Source organism: Peromyscus leucopus, chromosome 3 (genome assembly GCF_004664715.2).
Source record: "Peromyscus leucopus breed LL Stock chromosome 3, UCI_PerLeu_2.1, whole genome shotgun sequence".
Lineage (NCBI taxonomy): Eukaryota > Metazoa > Chordata > Mammalia > Rodentia > Cricetidae > Peromyscus > Peromyscus leucopus.
The window spans coordinates 156237790-156255491 of record NC_051065.1 but is presented as its reverse complement, the minus strand read 5'-3'; the positions used below and the strand labels follow the sequence as shown (position 1 = coordinate 156255491).

Here is a 17702-nt window from a genome sequence, read left to right as displayed (position 1 = left end):
GGCTCTGGAGCCTCAGGTCCTACCTAGCGCTTTGGGGTGTCTTTTAGAGGAGCTCCATCGGGCCTGACTTTATAGCCTGCCTAGCCTGGAGCCAGGGAGCCAGCCTCCTGCCTCTGAGTCCTGAGTGCTGGATTGACAGGCATGAGCCATGCAACCTGGCTCTTCGCGCAATGCGTTGATAGATGTGTGTGTATGAGTGTTGGGCCAGCTTGCTAGGGCTCTTGTGCTGTGGGAGGCTGCTGCTCGTGTGTCTGGAGGGGGCACAGGAAGATGCTGGCTGTTCTGCCCTAGGACGTTCAGCCTGTGCTCTTGGAGCCTCGGTCTTATTCCCTGACCTAAAGATGAGGCTTGCTGGACAGCAGCTTTTTCCTCTGCTCCTCCAGTCTCAGCGTCCCCCGGGGCTGGCTGACCTGCAGGCATGGAACTGAGCAAGCAAACATTCACGCCTCTGCTGAGGTCTGACTTCTGCTCCCTAATGCTTGCAGGCAAAGCTCTGTCTCACCTACTGAATGAGAGGTCGCTGCACCTCCCCACACTGATTTGTGTCCCTGCCCCAGGTTGCTGTATGAAGCTCATGACATTTAACGCATACAGAAACCCACACAGAATCTTTTCCTTTTCCTTATGGACTTAGTCTCACCATGCAACTGGCCAAGGACCTTGAAGAGTTTGTTGTGATCCCGCCGAGGCCCAGAGTCACAGACATCTATCTTCCTTTCTCTAGGACCAAGTGGTCATCTGAGGGATGCAGGCATCTCCCATCAGCTACCAGCTTGCTGCTTCTTTGCTAAGTGGCTTGCATGCACTGTCTTGCTGGCTAGCTGGCTGGATGCATTGCTTCCTTGCTTGCTTGCTTGCTTGCTTGCATGCCTGCTTGTCCGTGGGCCCTCTATCTTCGTTTATGGATTCAGGACAGTGTCTCCTGTCACACAGGCCGGTCAAAGCCCTAACTTGTTCTGGATGAACGTTTTTGCCTTTGCCCCAGACTCTAAATATTCGGTCCTGAGCAACTTGGTGTGTGCAGGCATATTGAGACTCCCACTGTTAGGAGCCACGTACACATCCATGCTAGCCATTCCTCAGAGCAGCTGTGGCAGACGAATGTACCCCTCAAAGACTCTCTGTCCCTCTTTGCACATCATACATCCTCCACCAGTGCCTTGGGCACCTGTGGATGCATCTAGTGCACAAGAGAGCTAAATGACTATGGAGTCACACCACCTTGTCCTTTGCCTTACATATCATGGACAGGCTGAACTCCTCCCAAAGAGAAACATGGCACCTGGGAAAGGGAACTCAGACTCATAACCCTTCTCTTAGGAGATGTTTGAGGTGCCATGCCGACCCGGCTCAGAAATGGCATACCCGCAGACTCCCATTGCTCAAGTCAGCTTGTGTCTTGAGAAATTTGTCTTCCCTTAGCTCATGGTGGCTTCCAAATTCCCCAAGGTTCCCACCCCTCTTGTCTACCCTGATGACCACTCCCAGAGTCCACATTGGTTCTCAGAGGTCAGACAGAAGCCAGGGTCTCACTGTCATCCTGCCTCCAAGGCCTTTTCTCTTCCAGCTGGATCCTGTTCATGTCTCACCTCCTGTGCTTTTTGCCACTCTGAAGCTTATGGCTAGGTTGCCTTCTCGGGACTCTTCCCGGGTCACAAGTGGAGATGCAAAGGGCCCGGAGAGTGAGGTTCTATCCCCAGTCTTTCCTCCTGGGACCGCAGAATCTAGAGCCATGGCAAACGAGCTTTGTCCTGGCAGCAAGCCCGGGCCTAGAGAGCCAGCCTGGGGGCGTGGACAGCAGAATGCTGGCCTGTAGGTTCAAGCTGGCCTGGCCTGAAGAACTAGATCCCGGCAGGTGAACCCTGTCTTCAGGTGTGGTCGGCCCTCTGTTGAGGTGGCCTGCCATGACAGGCCAATTCAACATATGCCTTCAGGGTGCCTGGAATCAGCCTGCTGGTCGGTTTTGAACAATGGTTTTCCCTCCAGTTCAGCCTGAGGGCAGTGGTGGTGAGAGCGTTGCAAGGGGGCATTCTGGACCTTGTCTGCTCTCGAGTATACTAGCCTCTCGTGGGAGCATTCCGAGGTATTTCCACCCTCCTGCTGCTGCCTGCCTATGTTCTTAGCCCTCGGGAATCGCAAGCCTGTGGATCCCTGTCCGTTCTTGGCCAGCCTGGTACAGGTCGAGGTCTAGGACAGCCCGAACCTCCCAGTGGGACCTTCTCTCACAAACAGCAACAACAAGGACCGCCACCAAATCCTACTAAATGAGAAGGAAAGAAGACAAGTCTTCCCAAATCTCCACGGGGCATTCGGGAGGCCTTCCCGGCTGGTCGACAGCGAAGACTGTCATCCTGGGGTCTTCTGGAGTCCCTAGCAGGCCGGCAGCGCCTTGGTGAAAATCCTGAGCCAGCAGCTGCAGCAGGCTGGAGTTACACCCCTCTTAGCTAGGTGCTAGGGACCCATTTTTCCCAGGCGACTCTGCGCATGCGCACGGCCCAAACTCACATTTGAAAGTGAAAGCACCCCCTTCCAGCTCAGCATGGGGCCTTGCTACTTGGATCTAAGTATCACACAGATCCAGGCACATACCTGGGCCTCACTTTCAGGGAAGCCAGGGCTGCCTGGTGAGATTTAGGCAGCTGAGGCTTAGCGAGAACACCTCCCCCAGAACCGATTCAACAGAGGAGCTTCAACCTAGGCTGGTCCATGGTCAGTGCAGGAAATGGTGAGAGGCTGCTGGGCTCTGGAGCCTCAGGTCCTGCCTAGCGCTTTGGGGTGTCTTTTAAATGAGCTCCATAGGACCTGACTGTGTAGCCTGCCTAGCCTGGAGCCAGGGAGCCAGCCTCCCGCCTCTGAGTCCTGAGTGCTGGATTGACAGGCATGAGCCATGCAACCTGGCTCTTTGCACAATGCGTTGATAGATGTGTGTGTGAGTGTTGGGCTAGCTTGCGAGGACTGTTGTGCTGTGGGAGGCTGCTGCTCGTGTGTCTGGAGGGGGCACCGGAAGATTCTGGGTGTTCTGCATATGACGTTCTGCCTGTGCCCTTGGAACCTGGGTCTTATTCCCTGACCTAAAGATGAGGCTTGCTGGACAGCAGCTTGGCCCGTCTCAGCATCTCCTGGGTCTGGCTGACCTGCAGGCATGGAATTGAGCCTGAGGTCTGTATTCTGCTCCCTAATGCTTGCAGGCAAAGCTGTCTCTCACCTCCTGAGTGAGAGGTCTCTGCACCTCCCCACACTCATTTGTGTCCCTTCCCCAGGTTGCTGAACGAAGCTCATGATGTTTAACGCATACTGAAAGCCACACAGATGCTTTTCCTTATAGACTTAGTCTCACTGTGCAACTGGCCATCGACCTTGAAGCGTGTTTGTTCTCCCTCCTTTGCCCAGAATCACAGACATCTACCTGTCTCTAGGACCAAGCAGTCAAATGCGGGATTGCAGGCATCTCCCATCAGCTACCAGCTTGCTGCTTCTTTGCTAAGTTGCTTGCATGCATGCAATCTTACTGTCTTGCTTGCTGGCTACCTGGATACATTGATTGCTTGTTTGCTTGCTTGCATGCATGCATGCCTGCATGTCGGTGGACCCTATATCTTTGTTTAGGGATTCAGGACATTGTATCCTTACCAACATGCCTGTGCAAAGCCCTAATTGGTTCTGGTTGAACATATTTGCCTTTGCCCCAGACTCTAAATATTGGGTCCTGGGCAAGTTGGTGTGTGCAGGCATATAGAAACGCCCACTGTTAGGAGCCACATACACAACCATGCTAGCTATTCCTCACAGGAGCTGTGGCAGGCACCTGACCCCCACGAAAGACTCTCCATCCCTTTTTGTGCATCCTCCCCCAGCGCCTTGGGAACCTGTGGATGCATCTTGTGTCAAAGAGCACTAAATGACTATGGAGTCACACCACCTTGTCCTTTGCCTTATATATCATGGTCATGCTGTCCTCCTCCCAAAGAGAAACTTGTCACTTGGGAAAGGGAACTCAGACTCATCACCCTTCTCTTAGGAGATGTTTGAGGTGCCAATCACACCAGGACAGAAATCGCATACCTGCCGCCTCCCACTGCCCAAGTCAGCTTGTGTCTTGAGAATTTTGTCTTCGTGTAGCTCATGGTGATTTCCAAATTCCACAAGGTTCCCACTCCTCTTGTCTACACTGATAACCTCTCCCAGAGTGCAGATTGGCTCTGAGTGGTCAGAGTCGGAGGTTTCACTGTCATCCTGCCTCCAAGGTCTTTTCTCTTCCAGCTGGAAGCTGTTCCTGTCTCACCTCCTGTGCTTTTTGACACTCTGAGGCTTATGGATAGGCTGCCTTCATGGGACCCTTCACGGGTCACAAGAGGAGATGCAAAGGCTCGGAGAATGATGTTCAATCCCAAGTCCTTCCTCCTCGGACTGCAGAGCGGAGAGCCATAACATAGGAGTTTTTGCCGGGCAGCTAGGCACTGTGCTATAGACCCATCGTGGGGGCGTGGACAGCAGAATGCTGGCCTGGAGTTCCAGGCGGGGTTGGACTGCAGAACTAGATCCTGGCAGGTTAACCAGGTCTTCAGGTGTCATCGGCCCGATGTTGAGGTGGCCTGCCATGACAGTCCAATTCAACATATCCATTCCGGGTGCCTGGAATCAGCCTGCTGGTAGGTTCTGAACAATGGTTTTCCCTCAGCCTGAGGGCAGTGGTGGTGAGATTGTTGCAAGGGGGCATCCTTGACGTTGTCTGCTCTCGAGTGTACTAGCCTCTCGCGGGAGCATTCCGAGGTATTTCCACTGTCCTGCTGCTGCTTTCCTATGTTCTCAGCCCTCGGGAGGCACAAGACTGTGGATCCCTCTCCGTTCTTGGCCAGCCTGGTACAGGTCGACGTCTAGGACAGACCTGGCCTCCCAGTGGGACCTTCTCTCACAAACAGCAACAACATGGACCGCCACAATATCCCACTAAATGAGAAAGAAAGAAGAGAAGGTCTTCCCAAATCTCCACGGGGCATTCGGGAGGCCTTCCGGGATGGTCGACAGCAAAGACTGTCATCCTGGAATCCTATGGAGTCCCTAGCAGGCCGGCAGCGCCTTGGTGAGAAGCCTGAGCCAGCAGTTGCAGCAGGCTGGAGTTACACCCCTCTCAGCTAGGTGCTAGGGACCCATTTTTCCCAGGCGCCTGTGCGCATGCGCAGAGCCCAAACTCGCATTTGAAAGAGAAAGCACCGCCTTCCAGCTCAGCTTGGGGCCTTAGGAATTGGATCTAAGTATCATACAGACCCAGGCACATACCTGGACCTCTCTTTCAGGGAAGCCCGGGCTACCTGGTGAAATTTAGGCAGTAAGGCTTTGCGAGAACACCTCCCCCAGAACCGCTTCAAAAGAGGTGCTTCAACCTAGGCTGGTCCATGGTCAGTGCAGGAAATGGTGAGAGGAGGCTGTGCTCTGGATCCTCAGGTCCTACTTAGCGCTTTGGGGTGTATTTTAAAGGAGCTCCATAGGACCTGACTGTGTAGCCTGCCTAGCCTGGAGCCAGAGAGCCAGCTTCCTGCTTCTGATTCCTGAGTGCTGGATTGACAGGCATGAGCCTTGCAACCTGGCGCTTTGCGCAATGCGTTGATAGATGTGTGTGTGAGTGTTGGGCTAGCTTGCTAGGTCTGTTGTGCTGTGGGAGGCTGTTGCTGGTGTGTCTGGAGGGGGCACAGGAAGATGCTGGGTGTTCTGCATATGACGTTCTGCCTGTGCCCTTGGAACCTGGGTCTTATTCCCTGACCTAAAGATGAGGCTTGCTGTACAGCTGCTTGGTCCTCTGCTCCTCCAGTCTCAGTGTCCCGCAGGGCTGGCTGACCTGCAGGCATGGAACTGAGCAAGCAAACATTCACACCTCTGTTGAGGTCTGACCTCTGTCCCCAATGCTTGCAGGCAAAGCTCTCTCTCACCTACTGAATGAGATGTCTCTGCACTTCCCCACACTGATTTGTGTCCCTTCCCCAATTGCTGAATGAAGCTTGTGACGTTTAACGCATACAGAAAGCTACACAGATGGTTTTCCTTTTCCTTATGGACTTAGTCTCACCGTGCACCTGGGCATTGACTATGAAGTGTTTTTTGTTTTGCCTAGGCCCATGGTCACAGACATCTCGCTGTCTCTAGGACCAAGTGGTCATATGAGTGATGCAGGCATCTCTCATCAGCTACAGGCTTCTTGGTTCCTTTCTAACTGGTTGTCACACACGCATGCATGTGTTCTTTCTTGCTAGTTTGCTTTTTGCCTGGCCTGCATGTTTACTTTTTGCTTGGTTGCTTACATGCCTGGTTGCCTGTGGACCTGCTATCTCTCCATCTTCCTTTATGGTCAGGACAGTGTCTCCTGTAGAATATTTTTGCTTTTGCCTCAGACTCCAAATATAACTTTCTTTAGTTTCCAGGTGTGGCCAGCCATTTTGTTGTGCTCCCTGTTCTGAGACAAATACACATCTATTGCACCCATACCTCAGAGCAACTGTGGTACCTGACCTGCCTTCATGCAAGACTCCCTGTGCCTCTTTGCACATCATGCATGCTCCCCCTTTGCTTTGGCACCTGTTGATAAGTCTTGTGCTAAAGAGAGATAGATGGCTATTGAGTCACACCACCCTTTCCTGTCCCATCCATATCATGGCTTTGGCCCCTTTCTTCCAAATTTTAAACTGGGTTCTGGGAACTGAACACCCATCCATCATCCTTTTTGTCAAGTGGTTGAGGTGGGGTGATGCTTTGGTGCCAAAATGCTATTGTGACTTTGTTTTAGGGTTTTTTCTTTATTTCCTTTTAGACAATGTTTCAATTGGCATTGACTGTCCTTAATATTTCCTGCTCTTTTTCATTAATATCTCTCTCTCAATCTTTTGCCATAGCTTTTTGTCTTGATGTGGCCTCTCACTCTGTTGTGTTTAGTCTTCTTTTCAATGTTTACACCCATGCCCAGTCTTTTTCAATGTAACTCTCAAACATTCCAACCATCCTTTCACAAACCTTTCACTTTTCAGTCATTGTACCCTCCTTCTCCTGTGTCTTGTGTACCTTTTGTTTTAACTTCTGTCTCTACAACCATGCAATACAATGTCTCCATACTGCCGTTCCTTCTCATGATCTTTTTCTCTGATCCTTTGAGTGTCTCTTACATTTTGATAGTGGATTGTGTTTGTATCTCTAAAAGTGTGTTAAGAAATGTAGAATTAGGTTAATATGATCTAAATTTCCAGTCACAATGTCTTGGTGTAATCAGTCAATTTGGAACACTGATGGTTACCTGAGGCCACCATGTTCGAAAGCTGTTATAGTAAGTCTGTTTGTAATGTGATATGGATCAATGATCAATAGCATTTCTTCTTTTTCAGACTGTGGCTGGAGTCATATTGATGCTTGGATATCTTCTTAATTCTTTCTTAGATAAGGCAGTGGCCAGTCCTTCACAGTTCTTCTTCTTGAAAGGTGAAATAACCCAAGAGTCTGCATGAACATTAGGTGGAAGTTTAGCCACCTGAGCTGTGGTCGTGCCTCTCCACTGCCCTGGCATCCTTTCATGTGTCCAAAGCTCATCTTCTGCCATCAAAAGTCCCCAGAGAGCATGCTGGATAGAAGAGTTAACCGTCCAGCATTGTTCCCAACCCATCCTTCTTTGTGCTACCTCCCCAACCCTAGTTTTTTTTTTTTTCTGGTCTTGTGTGTTCCTTCTTCAGCAAAGAAAACTGTTATCAGACACAACACACACTTGTCATCTTGTTCTCTGTGATGTTGGTGGCAAGATTATGACTCGGGTGTAGAAATTGTCTTCCAGCTGGAACTCATAGCCAGCTTCTGTCCTCAGACCTTTGCTTACCTGTAGCTCAGGGCTGTCTCCCATTCCAGTGGTTTCCCATCCCTGTCACCTAACCTCAAGGCTCCTCCATAAAACTGTCTTTTCTAATTTGCCAGAATCTTGTTTTTCACTGTCCACCTGACTCTAAGGATCCTTTCTTTCCAGGAACCACTTTACATTTCTTTACTCCTGTTTTTCCCCTTTATAGGAGGCACATATAATGCTGACTTTTTGTAATTTATCCACTGGAAATAGGAAACTCTGAATTAAGGAATCAATAAATAGTCCCTCCTCTTATGATGAGTCCCTAGAGGCACTCCAAAGCACTGTGAGCCAGGAAAGGTGTCCCTAGTCTGTAATTTCAGCAGTGGAGATGTGGTATCAGGATGCTCACTTTGAACTCTCACCATCCTTGACTACAGAACTAAAACATGTCAAATGCACAACTGTCTCTAAAGGAGTCCCTCCCTATATACCATAGTTCCCAGGCTAGAGCATTTCATCATGTTCTTTGTCCTGTCAAAAGAAATTCCCCATGGTTTTCCTGTAGTAATTTTTTTTTTTTGGTTCGTCTGTTTTTTTGTTTTTTGTATTGTAGAAAACAAAACTCTTTTTCAAGAGAGAGTTTTTTGTAGCTCTGGCTGTCCTGGAAGCTGCTTTATAACATAGGGTGACCTGGAACTCAGAGATCCATCTGCCCCTACCTCCCAAATGCTGAGAGTAAAGCCATAAACCACCAGGCCTGGCTCATAGTAGATAATTAGGTTCTCCCCCCCCCCCCAGACAGTGTTTGGCTGTCTTGTTTTGGTGCCTGTCCTGGATCTTGCTCTACAGACCAGGCTGGCCTCGAATTCATAGATATACGCCTGGCTCTACCTCCCAAGTTCTGGGATTAAAGGTGTGCACCATCACAGACCGGCCTCATAGTACGTTCTTAAGAAGCGATTTCACAGTCACTCTAGCTGCTGGCTGAAGTAGGTTGAAGGTTATTTTTTATGCTATTTGGTTTTCCAGAGTCTTAGGCTTTCCCTATGCAAATCAGATCCTTTTGTGAGGCATGGTTATATAAGCTTTTAGTTCCAACGCGGAGTCAGGGGAAGCAGAGGCAAGTGGGTCTCTGTTAGTTCGAGACTAGACTGGTGTGTGTATACAGGTCCAGAATAGCCACGGCGATGTCGTTTGACCTTTTCTTTAAAATAAAATTGAATTAAAAGCAAAGAATAAAAGCAAATCTCTTTCTACAACTGCATCTGGAATCCCCCTGGGAATTTGATAATAATGACAGTCACTTTGTCGTCCTCTGTAGTCACTAGCAGGAAAGTGTAATGTTTCTTAAGAGCCCAAGGCTTACAAGGTTTTAGCTTTCAGGCGTTACGCCCCCGTTAGCGCGGTGCTAGGGACCCCTTTTTTGTTTTTATCCATGTGCGCACGCGCGCCAAGCTTCCGCGTTTGTGTGGGCTGGGTTACTACGTCATTGGGCTGCGCGGCGCGGCTGGAGCTGTGGTTGCCGGAAGTTGAGCGGCGTTAAGTAAGTCGTGGTTGCGGAGCAGGCGCGGGGCTGGCGGGGTTCACATAGGAAAGCTGAGGCTAGTTTGTGGGCTGTTCTGAAATATTCTTTACCCGTCTATACTCGACCCCCTCCTTCCCCGGCAGGAAGTGTTCCGATCCCGGTGTCGACAGACACCTCTGGTAGCTCATTCTGTCAAGTCCTGCCTTTGCGGTGTGTGTGTGGAAGGGCCCACGAGTGAGCTTGTGCCTCTGGTCTGTGAAGGGCTTTGATCTTGTTACTTGTTTTATGAGGAGGACACAGTTCTTCGTTTAAGGCTTCTCTAAGAAAGGATCTGCATTCTGTTAAAGGGTCCAGAGGTTGCAAACTAATACTCTATAGGAATCAGCCTGGTGAGGCAAATGCACGTGTCAGAAAGTTTCTGAGCCAGGTACAGTCCCGTAGAGAAGCGACCCCAGCCGCAGGGAGGCTGAGCCAAGAGAATTGGTATTTAGGACCCGCCTCGGCAATCTGACACAGACCTTTTCGCAAACCCGGAAAGGGGCCTGGGGTGTAGTTCAGTGTCATAGCGTTTCCTCAGCGTTCCAGGGCTCCGGGTTCAATTGACAGCACATTCCAAATTGAGACCGAATTCAACCTGTGTCTCTGTGTGCAATCTTATTTTAATTCTTTTTTTTTTTTTTTTTTCTCTTCGAAACAGGGTTTCTCTGTGTAGCTCTGGAGCCTGTCCTGGAACTCGTTTTGTAGACCAGGCTGACCTTGAACTCACAGAGATCCGCCTGGCGCTGCCTCCCGAGTGCTGGGGTTAAAGGCGTGTGCCACGACCGCCCGGCTTAAAATTTTTTGTTGTTGTTGTTTTGTTTTGTTGGGGTTAAAGGCATGCGCCACCATCACCCGGCTTTATTTTAACTCTTGAAAAATATTTGTAATTACGAGTGCGTGTATATGTGTGTGCTTGCATGAATGTAGATATCGATAGAAGCTTCCAGAGACAAGACATGTCAGATCCCGACAGAAATGGAGCTACAGGCAGTTGTGTCTGACATGGGTGCTGGAAACCCGACCCAGGTCGGAGACATCTTTCCTGTACAAATTAATTTGTTTTTTAAGATTGAATGCTGGGCGGTGCTGGCGTACACCTTTAATCCCAGCACTTGGGAGGCAGAAGCAGGTGGATCTTTGTGAGTTCAAGGCCAGCCTGGCCTACAGAGTGAGATCCAGGAAAGGCGTAAAGCTACACAGAGAAACTCTGTCTTGAAAAACCAAAAAATAAAAAAATAAAAATAAAAAGCCCCTGCTGGCTTTGAACATTCAGTGTAGCAGAGGCTGGCCTTTGAGGGTTTTGTTTTGTTTTGTTTTTTAACTCTGCTTCCACCCCCTTGGGTGCTGGAATTACAGGTGTGTACCCCTATGCCTGGTTTATCTGGTGCTGGAAAATTGAACTTGGAGCTACACTCTTATTCTAATCACCTTATTCTTAAGCCCGGTCATACATGTACTTTCTCTCTCAAATGTACTAATTGGCTGGGTTTCGTTCTTTGTCTTTTTTTAAAAAAAAAAAATTTTTTTTTTTTTTTAACCCGTATAACTGGTGAACAGACGTATCTGTGGCTGTAGACTTCAGAGCTCTGTCTCAGGCTTCTCCTTTCCCATAGACTGTGCATTTTTGTCTTATGACACCTCAGCCTCCTGGCCTCAGTTTGTGAAAGCTCATGATTTCCTGTTGCTTCCAGCTTGCCTCCCCCAGTTCTTATTGCAAAAGTCATGTGAAGAGCTGAGGACTGTGGTCAGCAGCCACAGCTCATGGCGATGTCAGTCTTGCTCACACTTGCTCTTAACTGACCTGCATCTCTTTGAAAACTGCTAGATTGCCTTCTCCTTCCCTCTGTAGCTAAATGCATTTAGTTATTTACCCAGAGTGAGCTCTACTGATATACAAGGATTTTCATATCACTTATTAGTAAGTCCCGACATACCTTTCTAGGTGTCTGGCATACTATATATGCTTAACAAATATGCCTGGATACACTTAATAAAAGGTGTATTTGAATGCCCAGGCTTCACTTGTAAGCCCTAAAGATGAAACAGGATCTCATAACCCCACGTAGTGGTCATGATGGTGGTGATTGTCAGTAAATTGTACACTTTGATGAGGTGGTAGTGTTTACCATTATCTCAGCTCTTGGGAAGCTAAGGCGTGGAAGGATCAAGAGTTCAAGGTGTGCTAGGTATGGTGGGCCGTGGGCTTTTATTTTGAAAGTGTTGGAGTGGGAAGCAGGGCACTGAAGAATATTAAGCAAGGAGGGCATGCGTTGTCATCTCTAAGTCACTGAGGCAGCAACTGGCAGCAGTGCACAGGGAAGGCCTACCTGGGGACCTGTCAGGGTTCTGTGGCAGTGATCCAGGTGACGAGGACAACAGCCTCAGTGTATGTGTGGTGTGGCAGCAACAGCAGAGCTCTTTGCTTACGGTCTCTGATTATGCTTGCCTTCTCTGAGCTTAGACTTGGTATCAGTTGGCCTCAGTCTGACCCCTTCCCCAGAGAAATGAAGTCCACAGATGCATTCCTTGTCTTCTGCTTTTCCTTCCCTCTCCCAGTGTCTGAAGGCTAACTGTAGAGCTGGGCGAGTTAAGAGACAATTGGAATTTCCATGTTCATGGCAGACTGGACAAGTCTTATTCACTGGCTCTTAGTCCAACTCCAGAATTTGGGGTACTCCCTACCTTCTTTGCCCAGGCCACCCCACTTTGAACTGGCTTCTGCATGTAAGACTGGAGCATGTGTGGAAAGGAAGTCTTCAGAGAATCCAGCTGTGTGGGGTGCAGATTCTTTGGCGTTCCCTAAAGCCCTGCTAGTGACCTGGTAAACACATCATGTTCTTCCTATGGTTGCACTCTTATGTCTCCAGCAGGTCTGAAGGCTGCCTGCATGGCTGTGGGCTTATGTCTCCAGCAGGGTCTGAAGGCTGTCTGCATGGCTGTGGGCTTATGTCTCCAGCAGGTCTAAGGCTGTCTGCATGGCTGTGGGCTTATGTCTCCAGCAGGTCTAAGGCTGTCTGCATGGCTGTGGGCTTATGTCTCCAGCAGGTCTGAAGGCTGTCTGCATGGCTGTGTGTGGGCTTATGTCTCCAGCAGGTCTAAGGCTGTCTGCATGGCTGTGGGCTTATGTCTCCAGCAGGTCTGAAGGCTGTCTGCATGGCTGTGGGCTTATGTCTCCAGCAGGTCTAAGACTGTCTGCATGGCTGTGGGCTTATGTCTCCAGCAGGTCTGAAGACTGTCTGCATGGCTGTGGGCTTATGTCTCCAGCAGGTCTGAAGACTGTCTGCATGACTGTGGGCTTATGTCTCCAGCAGGTCTGAAGGCTGTCTGCATGGCTGTGGGCTTATGTCTCCAGCAGGTCTGAAGACTGTCTGCATGGCTGTGGGCTTATGTCTCCAGCAGGTCTGAAGACTGTCTGCATGACTGTGGGCTTATGTCTCCAGCAGGTCTGAAGGCTGTCTGCATGGCTGTGGGCTTATGTCTCCAGCAGGTCTGAAGACTGTCTGCATGGCTGTGGGCTTATGTCTCCAGCAGGTCTGAAGACTGTCTGCATGACTGTGGGCTTATGTCTCCAGCAGGTCTGAAGGCTGTCTGCATGGCTGTGGGCTTATGTCTCCAGCAGGTCTGAAGACTGTCTGCATGACTGTGGGCTTATGTCTCCAGCAGGTCTGAAGGCTGTCTGCATGGCTGTGGGCTTATGTCTCCAGCAGGTCTAAGGCTGTCTGCATGGCTGTGGGCTTATGTCTCCAGCAGGTCTGAAGGCTGTCTGCATGGCTGTGGGCTTATGTCTCCAGCAGGTCTGAAGACTGTCTGCTTGGCTGTGGGAAGCTGTTGTCTGTTTCCTGTCTCCTCCCCTCAGTTCTCCTCTCTGCCTCTTGCTGAGCTCACCGTGTTACACCCATCAGCAAAGGCTCTTCTCGCTTCTCTGTTGCTCCTCACCCACTCTTTTTTGTTTGTTTGGTTGGTTGGTTTTTACATCCCAACCAATGTTTCCCCTCCCTCCTCTCCTCCCAGTCCCTCCCCCACCCCTATTGTTGTGGAATATTAGTTGAAGATGTGTTACATTTGTTTCTGTTGTGGAACATTTGTTTAATGGTGCAAAGATGTGTTGCATTCGTTTTATGTTGCATTTGTTTAAAGTCTGTGAAGCTGTTACTGTATCTGTCTAAAACACCTGATTGGTCTAATAAAGAGCTGAATGACCAATAGCAAGGCATGAGAAAAGAGAGGCGAGGCTGGCAGGCAGAGAGAATAAATAGGAGAAAAAGAGAAGAGAGAGGAGAGAGAAAAGGAGAAGGAGAGGACACCAGGGGCCAGCCATACAACCAGCCACAGAGTAAGAAGTAAAGAAAAACATATAGAATAAAGAAAGCTAAAAGTCCAGAGGCAAAAAGTAGATGGGATAATTTAAGAAAAGCTGGCTAGAAATGAGCCAAGCTAAGGCCGGGCACTCATAAGTATGAATAGGACTACATGTATTTGTTTGGGAGCTGAGTGGCAGGCCCCCAAAAGAGTTAAAAAAAAAAAAAAAAGAAAAGAAACACCTCATCCACTCCTCCTCTGTTTCTCTTCAGAAAAGGGCGGGCCTCCCATGGATATCAGCCAGCCATGGCATATCAAGTTACAATGAGACAAGGTACTTCCTCTTCTATTAAGGCTGGATGAGGCAATCTGGTGGCTCCTCACCCAGTCGTCTTCAGCCAGCACTCTGCATTTTATTCTAATTTGGGGGAAGACATTGTGTTGGCAGGGATCTGGTGGCTGATGCTAGTTTGTAATACCACCACTGGGGAGACTGAGGCAGGGGGATTGAGATAGCTGGAAGCCAGGCTGACTCCATAGTGTGGCTGTTTGAAAGGGAGGGAGGGAAGGTGCCCAAGAGGAGGGAGGCTGAGGAGAGGCATGGAGAGAGAGCTCACAGACTATGAGGCTGATTCCTCGGCCTGTGAGGTCCCATCTTCTTTCTCTGGGACCTGGTTTCATTGTCGTTTCCTTTGCTGTTCTACTAACCATCCCCACCTGTGTGGCCTCAGTGTTCTCTTCTGGTGGAAAAAGAGACACACCCTCTATTAACTCTTGTCCACTTTTCTTGCCACAGCGTTGGTGAGAGTCACGAGGAGCATCCTGCTTCCTCCCATCCTCCTTGTTTGCCATGCCGCCTGTGCCCAGCACCCACCACACTGTGATCCCCGAGCAGCTGACTGTACTCCCCAGCTTTCCCGCTTCATCTCTGAACTGCTGGTGTATTACATTGCTGTGCTGCCCTGTGCTTCCCAGCCTAGGCATTTTCCTCGGTTACATCCATGGGCGCTTTCCGTTCTTTTGCTCTGAATACCAGTTTTCTCCAGGGCTATGCCCACAATTCTTTGACCTTCTCACCCATGACTTCATGCTAACAGACCTGTGACCTCTGCTGTGTGTCATGGGACACTCTTACCCTGAGTGTTGTCCTCATACTCTGAGTCCAAATGGAAGCTTGTTACCATTTCTGTTGTCCTTTCTGCATCCTTTACTCTGCAGCCGTCTTCTTCCTGTCTTCCAGAAAGAACCTCAGAGTCTTCTTGGATTACCTCCCTCGAAACATCTCCTTGTCCAGTCCTGGCAACTATCAGATCTCCTTCCTGGTGTCTCCCTACACCATTGTACCTGCTGTCCTCTTCCTTCACTGCCTTTTTCTATGCCTCCTGGCCTTGCCTGGACTCCTGCCCTGCCTCCTGCTGCTTGGCCCATCTTAGCAGTCTGCCCTTGCTACTGCACGACCCTTCACGGAGTGCAGAGCTCTGCCGGAATGCAAGTCCTTTTCCTCTAAGGCCCTCTAGGATATGGCTTTGCCTCCTGTGGTGACTAGAATGTTTCCAGCTGCTGTCCTTGCACCTCTTCTTCATGGTGTCCAGGCCCATTCCTGTTTGCCTCAACATACCCTGCTGTCCATTGATTCCTAGATCTGGGGTGGCGTGAATTCTAATTGGTCTTAATAAAAACCCAGGGTCAGATATAGGGGTAAATGCCTGAAAATCAGAGAAGCAGAGCTGCCAGCCACTAGAGAGACTTCTTACCTCCAGGAATCCTCAGACTGAAATGGGCCGAGCTCCTGTCTTCAACCGGCCTTTTCACTTCCTCCCTCCACCCAGCCACATCACTTCCTGTTTCTCCCTCTCAAGTGCTGGGATTAAAGGCGTGTGCCACCACTGCCTGGCCTCTAGTGGCTAGCTCTGCCCTCTGATCTTCAGGCAAGCTTTATTTGTTGGAGCACAAACAAAATATCACCACAATCTGATCCTCAGCAAGCCGGTGTTAGGTACATGTGAGTGGCTGGGGACTGAGGCATGGGCTGGGAAAGCAGTGGTGGGAACATGGAAACTAGCACGGTTCTTTTTGAAACTCCTCCCAGGAAAGACAGATAATCATAATGTATAAAATAATAGGCACGGTGGTATGCTGGCCCTCCCCTGGAACCCCAGCACTCACAGGGCCGAGGTGGAAGGAATTTGAAGCCAGCCTGAGCTAGTGAGACTCTGTCATAAAAATTAAGTAATTACTGACTGTGTGGTGAAGGTGAGGTGCAAAGTGCTTTTGGAAGGTGCGGTGTCAAAGACTGGACTCAAGGTGAAGGTCTTCTGTAGAAAGGATGGTAGGGCTGAGATGTAAAGGGAGAAAGAAAATAGCTGAGTGTATAGGACAGGAATGTTGCATGCTGTACAGAAGTCATTGGATGATTCTGGAATTGATGTGGAAGGAAAACAGCTTCCTCTCTGTTTTCTTTTTTAATTTTGAGGTGGGGTCTTATTCTAGTGTAGGCTGGCCTCAAACTCATCACCCTCTTGCTTCACTGTCCCCAGGGCTGGGATTGCAGATGCATGCTGAAGTCTCCTGCCTACCCTTCTCCCTTTGGCCTACTGTAGTGTGTGTGTGTGTGTGTGTGTGTGCATGCATTAGTGCTGCTGCCAACTGCCCCCATTTCTCAACACTTAGACATATGTTGGGCTGTTTTATTTTGCTTTGCTTTGCTTTGTAACCACAAGATATCACTTATCTTTTAATTGAGAGGGAATCGGCCAAGTTCAACATTTTGCAGTGTGGGGCTCAAAAGAAAAAAAAAAATCATTCCACTCAGGCTGCCCTAGGTCCCTACTGAGAGTGCTCGTCTGGTTTTTAAAACCTTGGCTGAATCGTGTCCCTGGGAAACACTCTAGCCTAGTGACTGCAGTTAGACATCCCTCCTCCTCTCCCCCACACCTCTGCAGACCTTTGCCACACACTGCTACCTACTGTGCTTGCTTCACTTGCAAGTTGTGCCGCTGTTCCCAGCATGCATTGCCAAACACAGCTAGCTCTGCAGGTGGGCCTATTGCTGTCTGCTGCAAACCCTGAAATAGAGCATGCATGGTGGCTGGGGGTGGGAGACTGGGTAAATGTGTGCTGAAAGGCAGGAAATCTGTACGTCTTTAAGACGTTTTGATGGTGTTAGCTCATCACTCCCATGTTGGGGACTGAACTCAGGGCCCTATGCTTGCTAAGCAAGGGCTCTAGGACTGAATTAAGTCTCCAGCCCCTTGGCTCTCTGTCTTGTGTGCGTCTCACACAGCTACGATGTGCATTTTCTGATTGAATCCTCATGATCCTGCAGTCAGTAGCATCTCATGTGATGCTTGTGAAACTGTGTCCTCCTTCCTCTCGTTCACCTCATCCTCCAGTCTACCAGACGCACTGTGTTCATGTCTCTAGGTTTCAGGTCCTCTTAGAAATATTTTCCTCCCTTGTGCTGTAGGCTGAACCAAGTGCCTCACACAGGCTGAGCAGGAGCCCAACTACTGAGTTACATCACCAGCCCTGAAGCTTCTTTAAATTGTATAATTTTTATTACTGAAAACAATTTTTAGATTTGAATATATTTACATCATATTCTTCCCCTTCCCCAAGGCCTTCCAGATCCTCTCCTTATTCCTATTCAGCCAACTTTAACTTCTTTAAAAAAAAAAACAAAACAAAACCACAAAATGAAACAACATCAAAATAGAAAAAACAAACAAACAAACAAAACCCACCAAACTGTAACCAAATAAAAGCACACAAAATGTGAAGTCAACTACTCCTGAATATGAGGCCTGCCCTGGAGTGGTTAATATACCCAGTGTCAAGGCATTGGAGAAGACTGATTTTCCCTCTCCCAGAAGGTATAAATGACAGTGAAGTTGTTAGCCTTTACCCTAGTGGCTAGGTTTTCATGCACTCATTCATTCATTTATTTTTTTAAAAATATAACAAAATATAAGATTAAAAACTATCACATGGAAGTTAGAACCAATAGAAGGAAAAGAGCCATGAGAAGGC

General features: G+C 49.1%; 1 protein-coding gene across 1 annotated transcript in view; it reads left to right on the top strand.

Annotated features, from left to right (window-relative positions):
- Positions 1 to 9304: 9304 nt before the first annotated feature.
- The window catches only part of Atg7 (autophagy related 7), a 224191-nt gene continuing 215793 nt past the window's right edge, over positions 9305 to 17702 (top strand). Inside the window, exon 1 of the mRNA XM_037204257.1 lies at positions 9305 to 9353. The gene's annotated coding sequence lies outside the window, so the exon portion shown is untranslated. The remainder of the gene's footprint in view (positions 9354 to 17702) is intronic.